Here is a 26156-nt window from a genome sequence, read left to right on the forward strand (position 1 = left end):
CTCCCTCTCCCTCTCCCTCTCCCTCTCCCTCTCCCTCTCCCTCTTGCCTGTGGTGATCACAGTGTATTGGTCAGAGCTGACAGAGCTGACCATGAAGATGGGTTACTGTATGCAATTGAGACCTCATTAAATTGGACTTTCGTGTGGAGACACTACCTCCATCACCAGTAGACATAAGGATGCACTTTGACTTTACAGGCTGTGGAAGTTTGGTGTATTCCCTCTTGCCTGTGGTTGGATAAGACCTGGAATTCCTTTAGTTAACACGTGCTGCTTTGTTAGGATGTAAGGTTTTAGCTCCATCAGGACTTTGGCCTCTAAACTGTTACTGTAGAGGTGGGTGCCGTCATAGTCCCTGCTAACATACAGTGCTCCTGGGTCAGTGTAACAGGTTACAGGCCTTGTTTTAGTGGTTTAGGCTTAATGAGAACATTTAGTCAAATCTCATTCACCCTCTTCTGCTTTGTAGAGTTATAGTGCAGTCAACATTTCAGATCATTTTAATCCTTAGCTGTAAGAACTGTGGTGAGGTTTCCAACCTCCTTCCCAGAATAGATTCTAAAATGTAATGTGTGTGTGTGTATATATATTATATAATGTAATATGTATAATTTTATATATAATGTGTATATAAATGCCATATATGTGTGTATGTACATATATAGCTATATCTGTATTCTTTCTCCAGTAGAGGTCTTGTGGTTGATTTAAACGCAGGAATTATTAGATTGGTTTGATTTTGTTTCTGTGTAGTAGGCAGCTGAGTGGAGTAAACAATTGCTAATCATTAACCAAGGGCTTGCACATGTGCCTGTCATGAGTCATTGTCAGGGTCACACAGGAGAAAGGGAAGTCACCATCTGCTAAGGTGAACCAGACTAGGGAAGGGCAGCTTGAAATCAACACAGAGAGCACAGAGGAGTCAGCGTCCTGTAGGGCTGGGCCTTGATGTGTAGGTATGGTTTTTATTTTCCCTTAAAAACAAATACCTCTCAAACCTCAAGGATCCATTGACTTTTGTTTTAAGTAAAGTGTTCTCCCATCAGCACCTTTGGGTGTCTGAGGTGACTGTGTGTCTGTTGAATGGCTGGGGCTAGCGACAGATGACCTTCAGCAGTCACCCTGTAAGTTTTCCCTGAGTAGATTTATCAAGGGTCTTTAGTAGGCTTCATGGCTGTGGCAGGTTACGTTGGAACTCATGATAACTGAGGGACCTACAGGTTGGAGCTCCAGGTCAGAAGAGAGCTTCTCCCTCGTGTTGCTACACCATCCTGCAGTGTGCTATGCTAGCCTGAAGCTCCTGCGTGTGGCATGAGGCCAATAAGGATGATATCTCTGTAAGAGTCTCCTGTGACCAACTTTTTCAGTTGGTGGCATAGTCTGGCCTACATCAGTGATGGCTAGTATTGTAGCAGCATGAGTGGTTAATTGAGTCTCCAATTTGGAGACTGGATGAAGTAGTTGAATTTCACTTCTCATATACATCAGGCTTAGTGTAGAGACACCCAGCCTCTGGATGCTGTTTCATGTGCTAGCTGGTTTTGTGTCAACTTGACACAAGCTAGAGTACCAGAGAGTGTTTTCTCAGTTGAGAAAATGCCTCCATGAGATCCAGCTATAAGGTATTTTCCCAATTATTGATCAATGGGAGAGGGTCCAGCCCATGGTGGGCTGGTGGTTTTGGGTAAGCAGGCTGAGTAAGCCATGTGACGTAAGCTAGTAAGCAGCACCCCTTCATGACCTCTGCATCAGCTCCTGTGTCCAAGTTCCTGTCCTGTTTGAGTCCCTGTCCTGACTTCTATTGGCGATGAACAGCAATGTGGAAGTATAAGTCAAATAAACCCTTTCCTACCCAACTTGGTTTTTTGGTCCTGGTGTTTCACTGCAGCAGTAGAAACCCTGACTAATACAGTGTGCATCTCACAAATCAGGCCTCTTCCCACCTCTCTGCTCTTGCACAGCAATGTGACCGTGTAGTTTCTTAGAATGTGGTTTTGGTGATGCAGATTTGGTTTGATAAGGAGATCCCAGCTGCTTGCTTTCTAGCCAGCTCAGTAGCCAGCTTAGCCTGCTACTCGAGCTCTAGGGCTTTGGTGTTCTTGGCTTTGTTGCTCAGTAGAGCTGCACGGAAATGCAGAGACAAGAAGCTTGTAGAACCCAGATCAGTGGCAAGTGCAAGGCAAAAGAAGGACGCAGCCCTTCCGTTCTGCTTGTATTAGCTCAGGCAGTGCTTTCGGATGTTTATAACATTGTAGGAACTTATGAAAGCATGACCTGAGGTATTCTTTGTATTTTAGAGACCTCCTGTGAGTGGTGGGTCCATCTGTCAGAAGGATGGATGAGCTCAGGGGGATGGAGTCCAGCCCTAGCTACCAATGCGCTGTGTGTCATCTCGTGCGAGTTGTTTTTCCCTCTGGACCTATAAGCAGGGCAGCTGAGTAACCCATACTTACTGTTAGAACTATGGGTCCTGTTACATTTGGTACTAGATCACAGGGTCTGGATGGACAGGCCTTTGAGGAGCTTTGGGGTTTTACAGTACTTCCTGTGTGGCAGCACTTAGTCATGTGAGCTGGCTTGGGTCTGTGGTTGACCTGTGTGATCTTAGGCGGTCACCACTTTGTTTCAATGTCTTCCTCTTCACAGTATAGTTGGGTAAGGTGAACCAAGACACCGAGTAGACAAACTCTCCCCTGCTCAGTTTGTGGCCTTCGTGTTTATTTTCCACATGACTTTCATAGAGTTCCTAACATCTGTTGTGAAGAAGGAAATCTGTGGTGTATCCAACACAGTGAAGAAGGTAGCTCCAGGCTGTCCTTGAGAGAACACACAGAAGTACCTACCTGGAATGCTTTAGTGTATACTGGCCTTTGCTGGTTCTGAGATACTGGTGATACGAAAGAAGAGAGTCCTAACAGTGACCTTTGCCCTATAGATGTTAGTTTCTAGGGGCAGATATCTGTTACATTTCAGAAATAATGATTTCATTACAGTTGTTGTGGCTTGTGCTAGGAAAGTACCATGTGTAATAGATTTAATTTGTAGGGGCCACATGTGACCAGGAGGTTAGAAAAGTCCCCCCGGGGTCATAGCCTTCTGTTAGAGATCTGCACAAAGAGAGACTGGGTGTCCAAGGCCAGCAAAAGGGAGGAGACAGGGGAAGGATCCCTATTCCCTGGACAGAGACATAGATGAGGCTGGAAATGTTTGGAGGTCTGTGCTTTGGGTGGAGTGGAGGGAACCATGTATGGGTGGAGGCATGTCCCCCATAGGTGTGCCTGCTCTGCATTTCCCTGATGTCATTGTTCAGGTGACGCTATAGTAGGGACACCTTCCCTAGCTGCACCTCTCTTTGCAGCATTTATTGCAGCCTGACAACCTTGGGTTACAAGAAAAGAGTCAACGGCACAGGGTCTCTGCCTATCCCTGCTACATACAGAGGCCTCAGCAAGGAATTGGGTGAGTCATTTGTCCCGTCCCTACTGTAAGCATAGAGGCCTAAGCCAGTGCTTGGATGAATCATGATTTTACTTTTTGTTTCCTTTTGAAACTCAAATGAGTTTCTAGCTAACCTGAGAGGGTTGGGGTTATTGATCCTGTGACAGATTATACCCTTCATTTTAACTAAGGACAAGTAAAAAAGATTATTATTTTTTAAATAACCTAATTTGAAACAAAACAAAAGAAAACTTAATACTTGTAAAATGGAAGATTTCACTGGGCTGAAACTGTACAGCTCCCTTAAACAGCCCACCTTTTACCCCAGCTTAGCTCCTCTGTGCACTGTGGAGTATGGCTTGCTTCCCAAATGAAGCAAGCTAGCAGCCCTGGATGATGGATGTTCCAAGTATGGACCACGGTTCCCATTGGATGCTTCCTGCCATGGTCATGCAAAGTCAAAGGATCACAGGGGAGCCATCTGGATTCAGGATTCACCTGTATTCTCCCTTTTTGTTGTTGTTGTTCTTCACAAATTGATATAAATGCCTAGCCTCCACTTCCTCTTTTGAACGACTGAACCAGACTTTAAAGAAAGCAGAAATCTAGCCTTGCGTCTCACAGATTTGGGGGCTAAATTATAACATACTCTAGTTCTGCTAAAATGAATTGTTTGCATGGGATGAGTCTCTGGCCTTTTGCTTGGCTCTTTTTTACCTCCCAGGGACAGGTCTAGAGACTAAAGATACTGTATGAAGATAATATGCATAGAAACAGCATGGGTCTCAGCATGCAGGTAGTGATTTTAAAAAGCTAATGCAGAAATATTTCTCTGCTGGTACTTTTTATAGGATGGGCAGCATCTGAGCTTGCCAATGAGGCTGTGTGTATAATGGTCACAGCACACTGCCAGAGTTAGGCATCTACTCAGTTCTAGTTTCTGTCTGTATTTATTAGCTGTCCAGTATTGCACAACTTACCAACCTTTCTTTAAAGTGACTATTGTCAAAATGGTAGTATTGTATAAGAAGACCATTATTTGCGATGGTTCCCATTTATTATAGTGTACATAATTGGTGCTGTAGACTGAGCATGATTGTCTACTCCAGTGTTCCCCAGACTTGCCTGAGCTTATACAGTTCCTCAGGTGCTTGTTAAAAGCAAAGGTTCTCAGGCACCACCCAGATACCCAGACTTGCTTCATCAGATCCCCATGGGAGAGGCCTGGTGGAGCCCCACTACACACCCTGGTTTCAGGTATTTTGCATGAATTTCTGGTGTGAGTCTGTATTTGATACTGTGTTCCAGTCTTCACCAGAGAAAACACGGTGTCTGTTCATACACACCTTGGCTCAGACTCTTTTTCTCAACATGTGCAGCATATTCTCACACTCCAGGGACATTTCTAGCTACAAAGAAGCGTGGTGTCATGTATGCGACTTGGCTAGCCTGGCATTCTTTCTCTCTCTTGGTGAAATATCCTGATAACCTGCTCAGTATCCATCTATGTATCAATGTGATGAGGCTGTGCACAGTTCTGAGTGCTCTAATGTCTCAGTCCCTCCAGATGTGGGTGGGATGGTAACAGGAAGAGCCATGGAGGGCTCTCACCTTTATCGATGGAGAGCAGGCTGCAGGCTATGCTCTTTTCAGCTGAGACCTGGGAACCAGACTCTGTGTCTTATTCCAGGACACATAGATTAGTGTGTTCTGAGCCAGCTGTTCTAGAAAAACAGCATTTGGCTGTTTTCACACAAGCCTGCAAATTTTTTCTCTCTAGCCCAGTTACTTCCTTGTTAGTGACAAAGAAAGGTGAGTTTGTCACATTTTACTCACAGGCCTGAGGTCTTGGGAGACATTACAAATGGGGTTCCCAGCTTGGGGTTCTCATTTCAGCAGGGAATACTCTGCATGCTTGTGGTGATGCAGTGATTTTGCCTCCACCTTATTCTGTGAGGATTTAAAGTGCTTGATCTTGATGCTTCTGTCCCCCTCTCTCCCTAAGGTCATGGTTTTACATTAATAGAACTTGACCACATTTCGGATTTAGCTTAACCTTGCCTTTCTGTTCTCGTTATCTTCATGGCATAAGGGAAGTTGACGAGTGCTGAGAATCTCATTTGAGCGTCAGGTTCATTTTCTGATCTGTGAACAATTCAATCCAGGTTTATGGCGATTGTTGTAACGGAGGAGTTTATGTCTTCTGTGTGGTGCTGTCTGCCCCTTAGAAAAAGCCTGTGAACCACACTTGACATCTGGAGACTGAAAGAGAAAGTGGTTTTGCCCTATAGCATTCTTGGTGAAAATGTTGACCCTCACAGTTGTACATAGAGAATTTTAAAAATATAATCTCAGGGATGAGCAGCTGACTAGGGACGTGGGTAGGGACTCATTGCTTAGATAGAATGCAGTCAGCTTGCCCTTGGTTTCTTTTGCCTTGTGGGTAGATGGAAATCACCAGGCTCTCCTTGGGTCTGTCTCCGCCTACAGCCACAGCCTTTAGGCGCTTAGCAATGGAATGAGCCCAGGCAGGTAGCTTCCTTTACTTCTCTTGCTGTTCTGTTTTGCAATGTCTTTCCTCATTTGTGGATCTTTCCATTGGGGGAGAGGTTGGAGGTAGCTGTTCACGTCATCAGTTCACTGACTGTATGCTTACTCAGGTAAGTGTTTTTGATCTGCTGTATCTACAGACTGGTTCTGTCTAGTGAGCAGCCTTGTGGGAAGAGGGTGTTCATGAAGACACAATGAGGGCTTGGCCAGTGGTGTGTTGATGTAATGAGGATGCAATGCCCACTCCAGACATTTCCAAATTGCAAGTATCATGTTCAGTTACCACCCATAAAGTAAGCCTCCTGCTCAAACAGGTGGGAAAACCCCAAGCCTTTCTTCTCTCCGCCCAGCACACATACGTAACACAACACAACACAACACAACATAAATGGACTGTGAGACAAGATGGCCAATTTTGTTAAATACCTATATTCAAAACTGTAATTGTGTATGTAATTACGTATAATTATCTAGCAAGTAATCCTAAGCCCCCCCCCCCGTTTTAATGATACCATGTATTTTACCATGTTACTGCATTTTTCATTTATTTAAAGACAAATACATTTTCATTCAGCATTATAGTTTGTGTATATTTGAAGTATGTCTGCATGTGCGTACATGTGCATATGTATGTTCATGTAGGCGCACATACATGCATTGCGTGTGTGCCAGAGCATATGTGTAGAAGTCATAGAACAGCGTTTGAGAGTCAGTTCTCACCTTCCACCTTCTTTGAGATGGAGTCTCTTTTGCTTCTGCCACTGTACTGAGGATTCCAGGCTAGCTGGCCTGCCACTTTCCAGCCTCTTTCCTGCCTCAGCCTCCCATCTCACTGTAGGGATGCTGGGGTTATAGATGCATGCTACCATGTCTGGCTTCCTTGATGAGTTGCAAGGACCAAACTTGGGTTAGAGGCCTTTATCCATCTTCCAGGCTGGTGAATTCACATTTTGTCTGTATTCATGGTGATTATTCACAGACTGGTTTTGCTCAAGAATTGCCTGTCAATTTTTCTTAGTCTCTGTATGAGTCATATAGAGTTACATCTGCAAACTGATTTTCTTAATGAACTGGAAGAAGAGGGAAAAATTCAATGTATTGGATCAGGTATCCTCCTTAATGAAAAATATAGCAAAGTAGTTTTGTATTTATTGCAAAATTTTGTTTAGTGGTGATAAAACTGATAATGTAGTGATTGTCTTAGATAATTTCCTTTGCTTTTACATTGGTAGTTTGTGAACTGGTCATTCTCACGTTTGTTCCTTTCTCTGGGGTGCTGCTGAGGATGGGCAAGAATAGGAAGCTTTTACAGTTGGGCAGGGGAGGGGAACGTGAATAAGGGGAGCACGTTCAGAGGAAGAACAGATAGCATTGCCGGAGCATGGATAGGGAGAGAAGAGGGCAGGAGATGAGTCTAGAGGAGGCCAGGCTGCTGCATGCAGACTTCAGTTATCTGTAGACGAGTTTAGTTTTGTTCTCAATTGTAAGCACAGAACAACTGGCTCTTTATGAAGCTCCCCTTTGCTCTGTTTGAATAGCAGACTGGAGGCCGTCCTAGGCAGCTGCTGACCCCATCTCTCCTTCCTCTCACCTCCCCGTGTCCTGTATTCCTGCACTGTTTTCTTGGGAGCATGTCACCAGAGCACACAGTGTGCTCTTTATTCACTTGCTTGACTATAAACTGTGACTGTGGGGCAGACATTGTATCTCTCTCTACTACAGAGCTTCCAGTCCCAAGCAGCAGCCACAGCAAATCCCAACCAGAGAGATACCAAAATCAAAGCAGGTCAGATTCCAAAATCAGATAGAGTCGGTCTTCCCACAAACGACAGTGTGGTTGAAAACAGAAGAAAGTAGAAGCAGTTTGATGAAAACCAACGACACCTTGGACAAGGTGTCAATGGTCACATTTCTAGTGTTGGCAGTGGGCAGTGAGCCCCAGCTGAGAGTGAGTCATGTGAGTTGAGTTGTTAGGTAAGAAAGCAGGATAGAGGTAATGTTGCACTGAGTGTCTTCCCATAAAGTCTAAAAGCAGAATTGTGTCAGTGTAAAAGGGATGGAGAAGTCATGAGTGCTGCGTGGTAGTCTGTGGTCTGTGCAGGATTCATGCCGCACCCCGTGCTGGGATGAGGAGATTATCAGAAAGGACGTTCATACCGTTCCTGAAACTAGAGTGTTCACAGAGGAGTGTGTAGCTCCCAGGCTCTTTAAGAGTAATAATGTAAGTGTTCTGAATGAGTCCTGTCCTTTGGATGTCCTGGGAAATACTGTAAAAATCTGGGGTTGAAATTGTCAGAGTGATCCTCCTGAGATGCGCTTTCTGTCCGAGCACGGTGAGCCAGGTGCCTTGTCAGAGGTGGTACCTTGGAGATTAGAACTTTTAGGTCTGAGGGTCTGCCCAGCAGTTCGGGTGAGACAGGGTCAGTGCTGGGCAGGAAGTAACACACCTGGGTTGTTGCTGGGCAGTGAGATTCAGGTTTAACAAGAACAGTTCACGTGAGGGCAGGGTTGAGGGTAAAGCAGAGGGAACTTACTTGCTTGTCAGCACTCAACTTCTTCCCCTTAAAAAAAAATGATGCGTTGAGAATGTTGTACACGTGTATGGTGTAACTTGATCGTGCTCACCATCCTTTACCCGCTCCAGCTCCTCTCGGAGGAGGCACTCAATGTTTTATTGGCATCTTCTGAGGGGAAGGAGTCAATTTGCAAGGAAGCTTCAGGGGGCAGATGGGATGAGGCAATGCCAGGTCCTCTGAGTGTCAAGAGTGTGCAGTCTTACTGTTGATAGCAGAGATGGCACTGCTTCAGGAATTGATCTCATTGGGCATGCTTTGTGGGCAGTAGTGTTTCAGCCCGGTTCACTGAGATCCAGTACTAATAAGACTCCATGATGTCACTCTGTGCGTTCTGAGTACTGGCTAAAGAGCCCTTTGAAAATCCACCAACATCTTAGAAAATCTTGAACCACGAAAAGGATATTTGAAATTACATACTCATGTACTTTCTTTTCAGAAATAAGGATATTTAAAAGAATCATTATTAAACCATAGATTCCTTTATAATCCTGAGCTAATAAACCTACGCTAAGGTCATGATCAGGGTGATGTGCTGTCATAGGCTATTTCTTTGGGTGGATAGAAAGAAGAGGTTACTATGGCTTGATATCACTGGACTGAAAAGGTTAGAGACCCAAGACAGTAGCATAACTAATGTTTTAGAGTGTTTCTGACATGGATATTTCTCAGCTGAGTATGTAAATAACACGTGTGTTGTAAGGAGGAGCCATTCAGAATACGTTGTAATATTGATGGAACTCAAAGCAGAAGGCTTGTGCAGATTGGAAGTGTAAAGTACTTAGACCAGGACTAGGGGCTTGCAGAAGGTTGATTTGCCTGCTCTTCACTTAGCTTTTATTTGAAAATCCACTTGCATGTAATTGATGTTTAAATGTATTCATCTTTTTGTAACACTTCAGCAGGTATTTATAACATTCCAAGGTATTCTGTACTTTGCTATAGTTTATTAGTAAGTTTCCAGGAACAGGCTGAAGGGCAGCTTTTTGGTGGTCGTTTGGGTTGCATAGTTTTGATTCTCTAACCTACATTCTCTCAATATCATGGAAAAGCCAGACACAATTCTAAGAAAAAGATGTTTGTGCACTCTTCAATGATGCCTTTACTTTTCCACATACTGACATACAAACTTAGCCTGAACCAACGGTTTAAAAGACAGTTATTTTAATTGGTTAACCAGAAAAAAAAAAGTGAACAGTTGTCTCACAATGTCCTCCCCTCCTTGGCTGTAGAACTAGGTTAATTATAATCTCAGGTGCATGGTTTTGTTGCTGCTTTCAAACTGTGGAGAGGTGTAATTTAGTGCTGTTACCATTGCTTATGCTCTGACACCCTGTCTACTCCTTGAAAGAATATGTTTGTGTTCTTGCATTTTTAAAAGTGAATATGCTATTAATATTAACTATAATGACATCCTTGAGGCTGGAGAAGTGATGCCCAGTTATATAAGACAATATCATCTGAATGGTTGATAAGTCTGTACTGAAATGCTAGTGTGAGGCCTTCTGTAAGTTCTGGTGGTTTTCCAGTAATAACAAAACTCTGTCCTCCTTACCATCTGAACCTCCCGCATCCTAGTGCTTATTAGGTCCTGATGTTGTGCTGGGTGGGACTTTGTAACTTCTCCCAAGAGCTCTGAAGACAAGGCATTTGGGTACAGGTAAAAAGACCAAAGGTTACCACAATGCTTGCCTCAGAAGTGGGTGTTTCAGGTCTGTATGTGTTTGTTTCCAGCGCTTGCTCTCCTCCCTTTCCCTCCCTTTTCTCCTTCTCTGTCTTTTTTTTCTTCTCAGTTACTTTATTAAAATTGTCTCCCAAGAGGTATTTAGAATTGATGCAAATCTGGTTTTCTGACATTTTTAGCCAACTGCATAGATGAGATAAAAAAATGAATTCAATTAATTGGTTTTAAAGATGCTGTCTTTAAAAAAAAAAACAGAAAATAATGAGTATGTTGATGAGGATGTGGAAAAATTGGAGCCCTGCTGTGGTTTTTATGGTGATTTGAAATGGCTCCGCTACCATGGAAAGCAGTAGTATGACAGTTCCTCAAAACATGAAAAATAGTACATGTGACCCAGCAATGTCACCCCTGGTTAGATACACAGAGTAATCACAAACAGAACCTTAAAGACTCATCCATCTTCATAGCAACAGTATTTATGGTTGCTAAGACTTGAAAGAAACCTAAATATTTACTGATATATGAATGGAGAAATAGAATACTCTCTATACACAAAGTAGAATGACTTTATTTTGCTTTTAAAAGAAGGAAATTGTGGTTGTGGAGTTGCCCCAGTTAGTAAAGTGCTTGCCATGCACTTTACTATATTTGTCATAGGTTTAGATCCTTAGCACCTACATTAAAAAGCTGGATATTAGTGGCCAGTGCAGCTGTTGAGGGCCATAAGTGGGTCAGTGGTCTGATATGGTCAAGGGTCCTGTAGGTGTTTGTGACCCTAGTGACCCCTGAAACCCATGGTCTGAGCTGTTGCCTAAAGTCGTGTTAAAAGTTGGGTGCAGGAGAGCTGGTCCAACCCTTTTACAGGAGAGCTGGGCCTGCCCCTCTCTGGCCATGCCTGGCTCACCTCTGCTGATGGCTTCTGACATGGATACAAGTGGAGAAAGATAAATCCTCTGGGGTGGGGGTTAGGGGCAATGGCCATGTGCAATTTAGCCATGCTCCAATGGGTATACAGATGACACAAAATGGACATGCTTGCTTTTTATGGATGGGGGTCCCAGAGAAGGGGGGTTGGACGTGAGAATACTGGGATGTGAGCACAATTAGGATGCGTGATGTGAGATTCACAAATAATCAGTTTAAAAAATGAGCTGGGTGTTGTAATATCCACCTGTAGTCTTAGCACTAGGAAGGCAGAGACAGGAGGATTCCTGGTTGCTGGTGAGGTATTCAGTTGGCGAGCACTGCGTTCATTGAGAGACTTTGTCTCAAAGACTAAGTTGTTTGTGTGTGATAGAGGTAACACTGGAGTTGATTACTGGTTCCCCCCAGCGACACACACAAACACACACACACACACACAAGTCTATTCATATACATATACTACACATATTCACATATAAATAGTAAAAAAATTTCAACTCATGGTATAACTTCTATGACCTTAAAGCTATTTGCTAAGTAAAGAAAGCCCATCACAAAGGAACAAATAAGGCTATTGTCTACTTGATGCAGTCTCTAAAACCTTCCAGTGGAACGGTGGTTTACTGATGATGCTCAGTGGTGGGGGCAGGGAACTAGGGAACTGTTGCTTAACAGAATTTCTGATTGGGGTGATGGAGAAATTTTGGTGATGTGTTAATACAATTGTATGAAAATATAATTTTGGGAGTGGGGCAGATTTTCTTTATATAGCCCCAGCTATCCTGGAGCTATTTGTAGACTAGGCTAGCCTGAACTCAGAGATCCACCTGCCTCTGCCTCTCTAGTGCTGGGATTAAAGGCACCATGCCTGGCTATAGTGTCGCTCTCCTTAATGCACAAACTGTGTATTTAAAAATGTTCAAGATGGTAGATTTTGAGATGTGTCTTTTGCTGCACTAACAATAATGTGAAAGACAAAAAGGATGAAATGGTTGGGTTTGAGCTCTTCCCTCTGAAGTATAAAAAACACAGAACCATCCTGTTTTATAAGTATAGTTATCCTAGCACATTTAACAGATTGCTGGGACAAGATTGTGAGTGTGATAGTTGGTCCTGATTGACAACTTGGCAAGATTTAGAATCACCTAGGAAACCTCTCTAGTTGTGTCTATCTCAAGTGTTCCCATAGGGGAATGTTAGGGTAGGGAAGCCACCCTCAAAGGGCTGACACCTTCCAAAGTTGGTCCAGATATAGAGGCCTTAGGAAGAGGCAGCCTGTGCCTGCCTTTGCCACTGCTTTCGCCACTGCTTTCCAAAGGTGTGGTGTCTGTCAGCACTCCTGCCAACCTTTGCTGATCTGACACCAGACTCCAGCTTCTCTGGCCTGCCACTGTGGAAAGGGTGGCACTTTGTTCTTTCTAGAATAGACACTTGTTCTGGATATACATTTGCCTTCTTTGTGTTATTGCTTCTGTGAAGGTTACTGTTCATGGGCATGGAGAATCATGCTTTTCCATGAAGCATTTGCTGACCAAGGGACTTGGTTCACAGTCAAAGAGCTGTATCTGTGGACTTATACCCATGGAATTCACTGGTCTTAGCCGTGACCCCCCTCATCCTGAAGCATCTGGCTTGGTAGAATAGTGGCCCGTTTGAAGATTAGCTGCAGTATTAAATGAGACAGCAGTACCTTACAGGGCTGGACCAAGGGTCTTCAGAAGACAGCATCCAATATATGGTAATAGTTCCTCTGTACCCAAGGTTCCTACATCTAGGAACAAGGGAGTAGACATTGAGATGACAGTACTTGACAACACCCCACTGACCTCGCAGCCAGCATCAGACCCTGCGTCTGCAACTTTCTGACACGAGCTAAATACTAACAGCTCTCCAGGAGCTGCCAGGCTTTCAGTACCATATTGAGGTTTATGAGGCTATCTACTTTGGGGACTGATCAGCTACTGTGTTCCTTCCTCTGCACTTCCAGGATGTTGTCAGACATCTTGGTTCCTATCTTATAAGCCAATCAAATTGATGTGTAGAGTATGTTGGGGTTTTGTTTATTTTGAGACAGGGTATTCATATGTAGCCCTGGCTGGCCTAGAACTCACCTTGTAGACCAGGCTGGCCTCAAACTCAGAGATCCCACTGGCTCTGCCTCTGCTGGAATTAAAGGCTTGCAACCCCCACCTCCATTAGGATATATATGTTCGTCTAGAGAACCGTCTTTGGAGTCTGCATTCTCATCTTGCTCAGTTCAGAGTGAGTTGATTTCTCTCAGAAGCTGACTTCCCTGAAAGTTGTTATTGGGGTAATTTCCCTGAGTGTGCTTAGCTAGAGAGCAAAAGCAAAAGCCAGGCATACATACCCTTGGCTCACCCTCACACAGGTAAGCAGACACTAAGGTTACCAGTGAAACCTGAAACCAAAAGGTTTCTGGTTGCAAAGTTATCTGGTCTTGTCAAATGAAGGTTCTGCAACTTAACACATGCTTTGCCTTCTGGCTTATTATACTGAATTTTATGGGTTCCATTCAGCTCTGAGTGGGAATGTTTATTAAGATAGAACTGAGAAGGCCCTGGTGTTACCCCCCCCCCCAGCTTTAACAGGGCTTGGGCCGTGTGGATTGCACTGCTTTAAAGAGTGGATCTTCACTTTCTTCTTAGTCTACAGGTATTTGAACTGCCATGCAGAGTGCTAGCAATTAAGTGACAAGTGGACTGCACACTCTAGTACAGATGGGTCCTTAGACAGATGCTTCTGTGGGAAGTTCAAAAAAGGAATATTGGGACATCTCTCAGAGACTTGCCACATTGTGGGGATAGGTGTGAGTGGAGCCAGAGTTCCCCTCCCTCCTGACATGTAACATAAAACCTGGAGAGGTTTGGTGAGAACTCCAGACCTCACTCTGATACCAGTCGGACTTTGCAGCAGAGGCAGGAGGGTGGAGGTAGTGGGGATACTTTTATCCCTAGGATCCCTGTCAGGTTTTTACTTTTTTTATTTCTTTCTTAAAAAAAAAAATTACATAGCACTAGGAATAGAACTCAGGTGGTCGGGCCTTGGGGCTTTGGCTGTGTATTTCAGTTGCTCTGGCACTGAGTTCTGTGTCAGCTCCCATTGGTGGAGACCAGTTCCCACAGCATGTTCAGCGATCCAAGGATAGGATGTGGGGTCGGTGACCGTGTACAACAGGTTCATACGCACTCACTTGCTGGATGAAGCAAGGCTCCAACTTTACTTCCTCTCCACAGCTTATATATCCAGGCAGAACCTTTCAAGCGATATAAAAATTACAATGTGATTGCATCCTATTTTTCTTTTAAGTGAATAATTTCAACAAGTTTATGGCAAAAAACCCAGCATATTCCTAATAATCTTACATAATTAAATGTTACTTATTCCTAGTGAAAAACAAATTATTCCCAAGGCCCCACGTACATTCATGTTTTAAATAACTTGTTATAGATTAACAGAGTGTAAGGAAGCAAGGAATTTTTTTCTCAGCCAGTTCTCCTACTGGCAGGCCTCAATTTGTGATTACAAAGAAAGGGTCAACCAGGTAATCTTATAAAAAATTGTAAATGAATTACAAATCTAAACTTTTATATAACAATCAGTTTTACTTTGACTCCTCAGGGTGCACATCTACTCATTAACAGTTTTTTGTTAAATCATTTCAGAAAGCTGAGGGCAAAAAATGGGTACAAGAAATTAATCATCACCTTGATCAGCAGCTCAGCTTTTTTGCAAGAGCGGCATGTCGGGGTTGGTACTAGTCAGGCTGTCATTGTTCTTGTTCCTTGACCTAAAAAAAAAAAAATCCCTGGCTGAACTATCAAGAGTGTGCCTTTCTAAACTTTAAATTGTTCCCCTAGATTTTCAGTGTGAAAGCCACAAACAAAAACATCTCAACCTAATTCTACTAACAGTCTACCTCTCTAAGTCCTTTCTGAGGGCGGTGGTTGAATCATTAGTCTGCTCCAGCAGCAATGCTTGAAAAAGATAATCTCATAAGAGCCAATGACACCACCCATTGAGAACAGGAAACCCCTTAGAGTTTTCACGCAGCTCATAGATTATGAGGGGTGAACAGATCAAAACTCCACAATAGCATAGTCCTCACAACAAGTAGTCCTGGGGGCTCTGCCTTTCTGAGGCACGCCCATCATGGTGGGGTGTGGTACCTGAGCCAAGGTACAGCTCTGAGAAATTACTCCATTTTTCCTTTTACAATAGATCTGGTATAAAAGGGATTTGTTGTGTTTTGGAGGGGAGATGAATGAGGGCCCGGAGAAGGGGTAGGGACATCAGCAGAGCCATAAAGGCTGAAAGAGAGGGCAGAGAGGGAAAGAGAGGCAGGGAGAGAGAGGCAGAGGTGAGAACTGAGAGAGGGAGAGAGCTGGGATGATGGCATGTGGGTCCTTTTACAAACCTGGTGCATTTGGTGGCTGCAGGTCATGGTGTAAACAGCTGCTAGGTCCCTGAGGACAGCCCAGTGGACTTGCCTGTACTCGAACAGCCTGTGGGTTGTCTCGCAGTCCTTTAGGATATGCATTGCATTAGAGGACACCTCTGGAGTCCTGTCTTGTGCTCTTCGTGTGCTTTGTTTTTTCTTCTAGCAGCTTGCAAAGTTTTTAGAAAGACAGTTTGCTAAAATATCAGTATCACCAATAGATAAACTCTACTCCTGTGACATCAATTGTTCTTGTCAGACACAATCTGAGATGTATGTAGTCATCTGAAGTGCCCAGGCTCTTCACTGTGACTTGGAGAGAAGTGCCCACTGATGATTAGCCCTGTACTGATGCTAAATGTTAGCTGCTGTGTTCTGAGCCACCCTTCTGTGTAGCTCAGCTTTTGAAGCTGGACTTATGGATTTAGAAACTGATGAAGTTAAGCAGAATCCAGCAAGATTCACGACACTTGGGCTGAGAGCCGGGCTTTGCTCTCCTCCCCACTCCGTATCTTCATGCGTTTACTGCCATAAGACTTTGTTTTAGGTCGGTAACATTATTCAGACTGTTTATTTTTTTAAGGAACTTGAGGCTCAGAGTTAAATATCTTTTTTTTTTTTTCATGACAGGGTTTCTCTGTGTAGTCCTGGCTGTCCTGGAACTCACTCTGTAGACCAGGCTGGCCTCGAACGGCCTGCTTCTGCCTCCAAGGTGCTGGGATTAAAGGCGTGCGCCACCACTGCCCGGCTTCAGAGTTAAATATCTTAATTGCAGGTCATTAAAGGATATACCACTAACAAGAAACCATATGTTTGCAAACCAGATTCCTCCTGGTCCTCACAGGCATGTCTGTCCTATACATATGGGATGATTAGCTTTCCTGGACCCGGCCCACTAAATTCTCATGGGGATACTAATGGCTGTGCCCCCTAGGAATGCCCCACCAAGTTCCCATGGCTTCTTTTAGAAGGTCACATTTACCTTGCTTAATTTCAAAGCTTGTCCCATCAGCTCCCACTCCCACTGCCTTCAACAGCAATTCTTTATTCAGCACTAATCAAACCCCACTTGTGCTCATAATTTGAGATAGAATAATTGTAAATGCAGATCATTTTAATCCAGAATCCTCAATGAGGTAGCTTCTTACCCAGCTCTTTCAATTGAACACCTAAGACTCTGAGCAAAGATAAAACCCAGGTTGGCAGCGGTCTGATGACCCAACTCGGACCTCTCAACTGGAGGCTTGGACACCCTCCTGTGGCCCAGTCGCTTCAGGCAACTCTTTTTGATCTGCGTTTGTTTCTAAAGAGTAGTTTTGATCTTTCAGAGGTAAAGATTTGGGATCCTTACCACCGTTATGGTGAACCTGGGCTCTCCTTGTCAGCCATGTTTGGCCCCAGTCCTCATAGTCCAGTTAAAGATACTATAAGAATAACTGGTTGAATGTGACTGCAGTGGCAAGAGGAATAAAGAGGTCACTGCCCCCTCCACTCCCAAGTCCATCTTTAGGGTCCTTGCCTGAGGCTTAGGTTCAAATAGGGGGCAAGAGGTTAGTCGTGCAGGTCAGGGAATGCTTTGGCACCAGTCTCTTCGGCACGGTGGTCTGCCAAGTGGTCAGAGCTATGTGACATCTCTCTCCAGGGAATAAGCCTCCTGCGCTGCTTAGCATCAGGGCCTCAGCTCTCTCCTCATCTTCAGATGAGATTTGAAGAGAAGTCTCAGTTTCTTAGAGTCCATTGGTTCTGTAGTTGGGTATCCCAAAGGGAGGCACAAGTGTCTCTTGTTCCTGCCAAGACAGTTACGTGGTTACTGCACTGAATAGCATGTTTGTGGCTATTTTAGAAAATGTTAATTGATTATCAAACTGGTTACTTACATATGAGATTTGGTTTTGGTTTTGTTTTCCCCTATGCAAGTGTTTGAGAGTTAGGCGTCCTCAGGATTTAGGTGGATTAAAAGGCAAACTGAATTACTTAACATAACCTAATCCCAAAGGTTCCTAGAGTTGTGTGTGATGAACAGAACATCATCTGAGATGGTGCACTTGCTGCTGAGTTTGTTGAATTCCTCCTGTGTGGAAGCTATAGCCGTGGGTTGCATAGAGGACTTGGTGTAAGCTTTGCCTGTTGTTTAGTCTTGGTATGGTCTCTATATCTTCAGTAGAGGATAAGTTTAAATGATTACTTGCTTGTGTTAGCTTCACATGGGTAACTGGATGTGATGGTTTGAATGAAAATGGCCTCATAGTTGCACAGTAGGAGGTATGGACATGTTTGAGTAGGTATGGCCTTGCTGGAGGAAGTGTGTCACTAGGGCTGGGCTGGGTTTTGAGGTTTCCAGTGCTCAGGCCAGGCCCAGTGTCACTCTCTCTTCTTACTGTATGAGGATTCAGATGTAGAACTCTCATCTACCTTTGCAGCGCCATGTCTGCCTGTGTGCTGCCATGCTTCTCACTTTGATGATAATGAACCTGTAAGCCAGCCCCAATTAATGTCTCCCTTGTAAGAGTTGCTGTGATCATGGTGTCTGGTCACAGCAGTAAAACCCTAACTGGACACTGGACAACTGTCGTGAAGACTTTACAGGAACAGGGTTAAAAGTTACTTCTGGTAAACAGACTTTCTCTGTGCCTAAGAATGTCAATAAGTATCATACATTTCAGAAAAACTGAAAGAAAACCCAGCTTAGATAATTTTGCTATCTAGACAATTATGTGTCCAATATATTGTTACAGAAACAAACCTGTTTGGAGTTTTTCTTTAACCTCAGTCTCCTAAGGGACCAAGGTTATTGCTGCATTAGTTACTCAAACTTCTGACCTTGTGGTGATAAATGAGTAAATGAAGTATTCTTGGGGCTGAGGATATATAACTCAGCCACAGGATGCTTCCCAGCATGCACCAGGCCCTTGGTTCAGTCCTTAAACCCTCTTGGGTAGTTCCTATACCCTCAGATTCTGCTTCCTGATGAGGGCCTCTCTGACTCTGCCACTCCGACCTACTGGATAGACATTTATTTTTAGACTGAGGTGCATCCAGTGGAAAGAACCCAGGAGCCCAGCTAAGTGAATCAATTTCTCTAGGACATTAATTTCATGGTTGTTTTGAACATTGGAGATTCATAGTGTCTATTAGCCAAGGCTCAGAGACTCTTTGAAGTAAAGAAATCAAGGTGACTACAGCTGAGGAATGGATTTCAGTGGCTAATGGTTGACATCTGGAGACCTAGAGGTAAGGAAGAGGCTTCTCTGTTATGAAAGTGGTTTCTGCAAACATTTAGAAGGAACATGAAACCCTTAGTTCCCCAAACTTAAGAGTAAGCCACAGGGCAATTTATCTATGCATGAACCTTAAAATTGTTTGATTGAATAAGTTGTTCCTAGGAAAGCTATATTTAAATTGCATTCTTTTAAAAATAGACCAACCCCTATTTTAAATCTCAGGATACTCACTACTTGTAGGAGTCTTTGATTGTGCTGTATACATCCTTAAATAAGTGCAGTTTTAGGGATCACATTGACTTACATCAAATTTGTGGATTAGGTATTTCAGTTGATGTATTTTCTGTCTTAGAAATACTACCCCCTACTCCTCTTTGTGTGAAGGATTATTTAGCCCCACTTCCCTTTTTGTGCTTGTAATAGTTCTTTTATAAAGCTTACCAAGATATAGGCAGAGAATCACAAATTTTTATTTGAGAAGCTTAAAGCTTGGCAGGATCTGAAAGTGTTTTCCTGTAGGAAGAACATCTTAGGATAAGAATTGGGGAAACCAGGATTCAGTCATGCAGATTTGTTTTCTTCATTGGAAGGAAATGAATGGTACTCTCTCACCATGAAGTCCCGAGTGCCTGGCAACCTTTGCTGCTCTTAGGTTAGGTGCCAACCTGAGAATTGGGCCCTGATTCTGGGCTTTGTCCCTCAGTGATGAGAACATATCTCTGTGAAAGAGGCCCTACATGCTTTGCATTCTCCACCAGTATCTATCTATCCGAGTGCTTATCACTGATCCATCTCTCTGTCCTAGCCCTGAACTCTGCTTATCAGCCAGTAGAACTTATTGTTAACATAAAAGTCACATACACTTTGCTGCCTTGCTAGGGAGTTTCTGAGTAGGTATGCCTAAAGGTTTGTTGTGATCATTGTCACAGTTTTATTATGGTTAAATGTGAAAGAAGAATGAACTGTAAGGTCAGTCTCTAGAAGATTTTGATCCAGTGCCTGCAAAGATGGTACAGACAGTTTTATCCTTCACCTCTCATGCTGGCTGTGAGGCTTTCAGTGGAAGCAGATGGGGGAAGGGAAGAGAGAGGGATTGTCTTGGCATTTGCCTATAAGTCTCTTCTTTGCTACTTTGGATATGTAGTTATTTCATGTATAAGATAGGAGTTATGCCCCCTTTCTTAATTAAGGGTTCTAGCTAACTTTTTATTATGTAGACTTGACTGTATTTTAGCTGTCATTTAATACATCGTAACATTTGTTGACACATTATATTTGTGCATTACAGGATTTTATTTACACACCATCTTATCTGTGTATTTGATAGCATTATCAGGGGTTGGGGGAGAAGGCCTGGTCAGTAAAGTGCTTGCTGTTCAAGCATGAGGACCTGAGTTTGGATTGTAAGCATCCACATCAGGAATCCAGGTTTAGTGACAATCGCTATCTCCAAAAGGAAGGTAGAGAATAATAGGGCACTTGACATAAACCTCTGGCTTCCACTTGTGCTTGTGGAAATACACACACACACACACACACACCTTTATCTCTGGAAACTGAGATGATTGTTGTTTATTTAAAAAAAAAAACCAGCATTAGTGGTATGTGCACTCAAACACACCTCTGCAATTGGTGCAGGATGGACACCAGTGTTGCCCATGGATGTATGTAGGTTTAAGAATCTAGTTTAACTGTTTATGTCGGTGGCATTTGTTTGTTACCATCCTCTCACTCCACCTGAATTGCAAGGATCTGGCTTTCAAATAGCATAGGGCAGTTATTTATAATCTGATGGATTATAGTTGACCACTTGCTAAGAACTATAGTAAATATTTTCTAGATGTTACAATGAAGTATGTTTTAAAATGGAATATGTGGTTTGAATAAAAATGTCCCACATAGGCTCATATATTTGAGTGCTTGGTGACCAGAGAGTGGACCTATTTGAAAGGATTACAAGGATTAGAAGGTGTGGCCTTGTTGGAGGATGTGTGGCCTTGTTGGAAGAAGTTTCAAAAGCCCATGCCATGCCTCTGCATACATGCTGATCAGAATGGAGGTATCAGTCATTTCTCGAGCATCACACCTGCCTGCATGCTGTTCGTCCTCTGCCATGATGATAATGACTAAGTCCCTGAAACATATAAACAAACCCCTAATTAAATTCCTTCTTTTTGTAAATGGCCTTTGTCATAACATTTAAATGACATGTTAAATGAAATTTAATAAAGATATAAATGACTGTGACACATGGGGAAAGATTCATTTACTGTGGTCGAGTTGGGAAGAGAAACTAGTAAAAGGGGTCCAGTAACCCTGAGTCTTAAGAGTGCTGATGTGAGCTTTGGGTTTAAATGGAGGAAGAAGTGGAGGCCGGGGTAACAGGTATGCATAAATAAACAGTTCTGGTCAGGATGTGGTCTGTTTGGTAGCTGTCTGAGCTCTGGCTCTGCAAGGTGCTGTCAAGATGTGCTTGTTGCCATCTTTGTATGAAAGGACCGTCTGTTTTTTGCAAGGTGACCAGTCCTACTCCAGAGCTAGGCCTTGATGGAGGCTCACTGCCAGGGATAATTGCTCCCCTCTGGAGTAAGGAGGTGCCTGTCATTCAAGGTTCTGCTATCCAGGACCCGAGAGGACTCGAAGAAAGGTTAAGGACAATGGTCTGTCTCTAGCTTTTCAGCCAAAGTAAAGGAGACACCAAACACACACTCGAGGCCCAGATGTCAAGCTTCCATCCTTGGTGTAGGTACTTGTGGACTCAAGTGGAGTCGCTGCTTTTTCAGCAAAAGCCACTTCTAAGAGGCTGTTCCAATTGTATTCAGCTTAGGTAATGTGGAAATTATGAGACTCCGAGGAACTAGAGAACAAAACACTCTCTTATGTTTGGGGTTATTTTTCTTCCAGGCATCTCTAGCAGACAAAATTTATTTGTAATTCCGTGGGAAAGAATCACTTAGCATCATCACCAGTGAAGTAGTACAGCCTTACTGATTCAGACAATCCCAGAGGTTGCTCTACTTAGTGTCTAGGGCAGCATTCAAAGGAAGCCTAAGTCTCTCTGATTCATTTTCAAGTCTTAGACAATTGTTCCTGACATCAGTTAAAATGTTTTTGACTAGTTTCATTCATTGAATAATTATAGATTTAGGGTCTGATCTAGCTGCTCTTTTCATTTGCATTGAAGCCTGGACAAGGATAGACCTATCTGTAGGATTCCGTTGTTGTGACCATTCCCTTTACCCCACAAAGCAGAGTGCTAAAAGTGCTGTAGCCAAGGCTGAGCTCCGTTCTGACTCAGGTATTTCTGGTAATAATCAGATAAAGTTCTGTGAACTTACTAGCTTGTTTAAGAGAGGCACTGAGGATAATACAGTTCAAGTGGGGAAAAATTAAATACTATGAAAAATTTATTTACAAATAACTAAAATTGAGAAGGTCTTTGAACTGAGCCATTTTAAGAGTTGGTATAGACAAATCTTTCAGTTGTAATTGTGAAGTTAGAAGGACGAGAATATTACCATGTGGCAGCCTCGGAGGAGAGAATGCTTTCTAGTTGGATAAACACTGTTTGTGTCCCTTTGTCTGGCAAGAGGATTGATATATCCAAGCCCGGCCTTATGGAGACTGTAAGTCAGTCAAGAGAATTTTGAGCCCTTCACATAGAGCGTCTTGATTTTATAAATGAGTAATCTGACACACAAAGGAGAGACACTGAAAGTAAGAAAGCTATATTTCTTTAAAAACTTGACCTAAGCAGTGTAAGGTGTTTTTTCCAATTAGTCTAAAGGACAACAACTGTAGTTAATGCAGCACTAGTCAATCTTTCCATAAAAATCTAACATCATGAACTGTGTGTATTTTGGATATTTTCTTGGTTGCAAAAGACATCTTGTGCTTTACCTTAAGAAAGATTAGGATGTAAGGATGCAGATCTGAGAGTCCCAGGCCAAGAGCAGATTGTTAAGGTTCGTGGCATTAACTGTTCCTCCTGACCTTTCACCATGCCTCTAGCTTCTGGTAGGCTTGCTTGCACTGAGGTAGAGAGTGGCGGAACCCATCATTTATGTAATAAATGCAAACCACAGCTCTTGGCCAGTTCATAAATTACTCTTTTTGAGTCAAGAGTTTTTTCGGGTTCAGTCAGCTATGTCTGTGTATGGGGTTGTATCAGGCAGTGCAGAAATGGCAGTTGAGAGACATCTGGGCCTGAGGGCAGAGCAGAACTCCCCAGCAGGAGTAGATGAAGACATGCCCCACGTGCTACCTGAGGAAGTTAGTCGATTCTGGTTTAAAACATTTTCTTAATCTGCCTTGGAAGTGAATTTTACACAACACACACACACACACACACACACTTCTATGGGGTGGGACTTGAAGAAAGAAAGGGCAGTGCCCAGGACTGAACCTGTAAACACGAGCTGGGACCCTGAGATAATCCTCTCAGCCGTTGATTTTAACATTGTTTGGACTGCACTGGAAGTGTTAGTTGATTTTACATTCTTATTTGTTTGCTATTTTTGCCTCTTTAAGGAACACAGTTTTACGTGTGTGTCATTGGCACAGTTTATTATGGTAGCTTGGCTTGATAATTCATGTGGAATTTTCTTTTGAAGATGTTCCCTCACAGTATTTCAAAAGTATTTTAAATTACCAGATCCACATTGTTCTCTTTAATTTCCGGTAAATACCTATTCTTCTCCATGTCTTAAAAGAACTTGGCTTCAAAAGGCCAGGCTCTTAGATTTGTTTCTAAGACTGTTATTAAGTTGTTGGACTATATACGGGCTATTTGGGCATGATATAATCTGTGTTCATGGGACTTTCTGGCAAGAGAGATAGTGTCACTAATTATAAATGAAAGCTGCTTAGACTGTAATAGATAAGAGTTGGTGTAGAGAATCCAAAGAATTAACTGTTTTAAATCTTATTTCTTGTTAAGGAGAACTATAAAATAGACTAATATTCAGATATAATATGCAGGTAATTAATGGCCTAAATTTAAATTTACATGATACACATATAATAGTTTAGTTAAAAGTAATCAAGACCAAATATGATTACATAGGGAATTTCTCTATCACTGTGAGTTATTTCTATCATTTTTGCTAGGCCAGAAAAGAGAGAGGTGTTGTTACAGGGACCTGAAAGGATAGTCACAGAACAATACGGGTTTTGAAACATAAGGTAGTTTCACCAGTGAACTGAGAAACTTGGTTTGGTTTAATATAACTTGGTAGCATAGAGCCACTTGTAGGCATTCACCAGGTGCTGACCAGAGTCCATTGCATTTTAAGCACGGAGGTAGTGTGACTCTTGCCCATAAGAAACTCCGATTCAGCAAATTGAAGAAGGTCATTTGGGTACCCCATTGGGTAGGGATTTAAAAGCAATTCAAACTGCTTTCATTACACTGGAGGCATGGCATGTTGCTGAGGTCATTCCAGCAAGAAGTGGTGTTGACATGTCAGCTTATAAATGTCTCAGTGAAAGCTATAGGAACCAGAGGCATACTCAGCCTTCAAGTGGCAACACAGGGATTGAGGTTTGTCTTTCTGGAAAGGCCAGTGTTGACAAACAATCCCCTTTGAGATTGTGGATAGACATTCCAACAAAACAACCCAGAACATGTTAAAGATTCTATGAGGCAAGTTGAATGTTGCAGTTCTCAGCCAAATTATGTTGGACTCTTGGTAGCTGGGTCAAACTTACATGTCTGACCAAATGTCCTTGTGTTTATTAGGCAAATCCTTTTGGAATAAAGTAGCAGACCACTAACTTCACTTGTGATGTCCTTTTGTTTAATCGTACTGTGACTACTTTAGAGCATGGTATTTGGTGTTGCCTGATGTCATCTTCCTGGGCAATGGTCATTCATAGTTGGTCCTGGAACATGAGAAGTGTATTTTTTTTGTTCAAGAAGATCCTGTTGGTTGTCCCATATGTAGTTCCCATCAGTGAACCACAGGAGTATTTGGCCCCTTAGGCTTAGCTTGTGGGTCTGGATGAGGCCTGCAACAGGGAACAGTTGTGTTTGCTGATGTCCACTTACCTCAGTGGTGTCAGCTGTCATCTCTGTGAAACTCTACCCTTAGCCCAGGGGAATGACGACATGCCTTTCTTTCCTGGAACTTGGTCACTCTTGGCAGAAAGGATTGCTCTGGGGTCACACCCCAAACTGCATTGTTTGCAGGCTCTTGACAATTCTGTCTCATTCAGTAACATTTACTTTACCCTTTCATGGAGCATAGTTGCGTTTTCTCTTTCCTTAGGCTTGCAGTGTTTCTTCTCTCTGGAATACATGCCCCACCCTGACCCTCTGTCCCCCACCTCGGTCCCCAGCCCCAAATTGTCTCCCTCGTCTCTCTCATTTTGCAGATTACAATTTATAACACTGTCTTCCTCCTAGGGTACCTCTACTCACAAAGCCCTCTTGTCAGCTGTTCTTTACAGAGGAGTAAAAGGAAGGGAAGCCCATGTCAGAGGCAAGCTGAGAAGGGCTGAACCACCACAGCTCTTGATGAAGTTTCATATTTTCTTTTACAAGCCAGCTGAGCCCCTCAGAGAAGAGCACACTCCTGGCATTCTGAGAATTCTACACGTTTCACGTTGAGAGCACACACCCAATTCAACCCCTTGCGTGGTCTCTTGGTCAGTCTCTCACACCCAGGGCGATGCACTGAAGGGGAGATGAAGGACTCCTTGAGGACATTGGAAAGCTCTCCCTCAGAAGCAGCCTGGCACCAGCTCTAGGAGCTGACAGCAGAAAGCCTTTGAATGGGGCTAGCACTGTGGGTCTCAACCTATTTGGGGGTTGCAAATCAGATATCCTGCATATCAGTTATTTCCATTATAATTCATTACTGTAGGGAAACTACAGTAATGAATTAACAATGAAAATAAATTTTATGGTTGGGGTCACCAGAACATGAAGAAGTGTATTAAAAGGTGGTAGCAATAGGAGGATTGAGGACCATTGTTCTAGAGAGAAACTATACGTTTTAGCCCCCAGAACCAGAGACTATGCCTGACACATTTCAGCACCTTACAAGAGATAGCAGGGATGTAGAGGCTGTTTTTCCAAGCCTCTTTATTCTTTAAAACCAAACTCTTAATTTGCACAATGTACTGTTTGTTAGAAAGCCTTTTCAGGGTTGTTGTTATTCTAATAAAATGTAGTCCTAATGGGAAAATGTATTTAAATTACTTTTATGCTATTACTGGTCTTCCTATATTATTCATGTTTAATTGTACATCATCTCCCTCCAGGAACAAATAACTGAACTATGATGGGCTTGTATCAGGCTTCAGAA

The 26156-nt window shown here is 43.0% G+C and overlaps 1 protein-coding gene across 5 annotated transcripts in view; it reads left to right on the forward strand.

Annotated features, from left to right (window-relative positions):
- Nucleotides 1-26156, forward strand: part of Sgms1 (sphingomyelin synthase 1) — a 256971-nt gene that overhangs the window by 109471 nt on the left and 121344 nt on the right. The window contains exon 1 of one of the 5 annotated variants that reach the window (XM_028764016.1): nt 3398-3459. The exons of the other annotated variants lie outside the window; for them this stretch is intronic. The gene's annotated coding sequence lies outside the window, so the exon portion shown is untranslated. Of the gene's footprint in view, nt 1-3397; nt 3460-26156 lie in introns of those variants that run through there. 5 annotated transcript variants of the gene reach the window in all.

The sequence above is a fragment of the Grammomys surdaster genome, unplaced genomic scaffold (assembly GCF_004785775.1).
Source record: "Grammomys surdaster isolate TR1022 unplaced genomic scaffold, NIH_TR_1.0 141, whole genome shotgun sequence".
Classification (NCBI taxonomy): Eukaryota; Metazoa; Chordata; class Mammalia; order Rodentia; family Muridae; genus Grammomys; species Grammomys surdaster.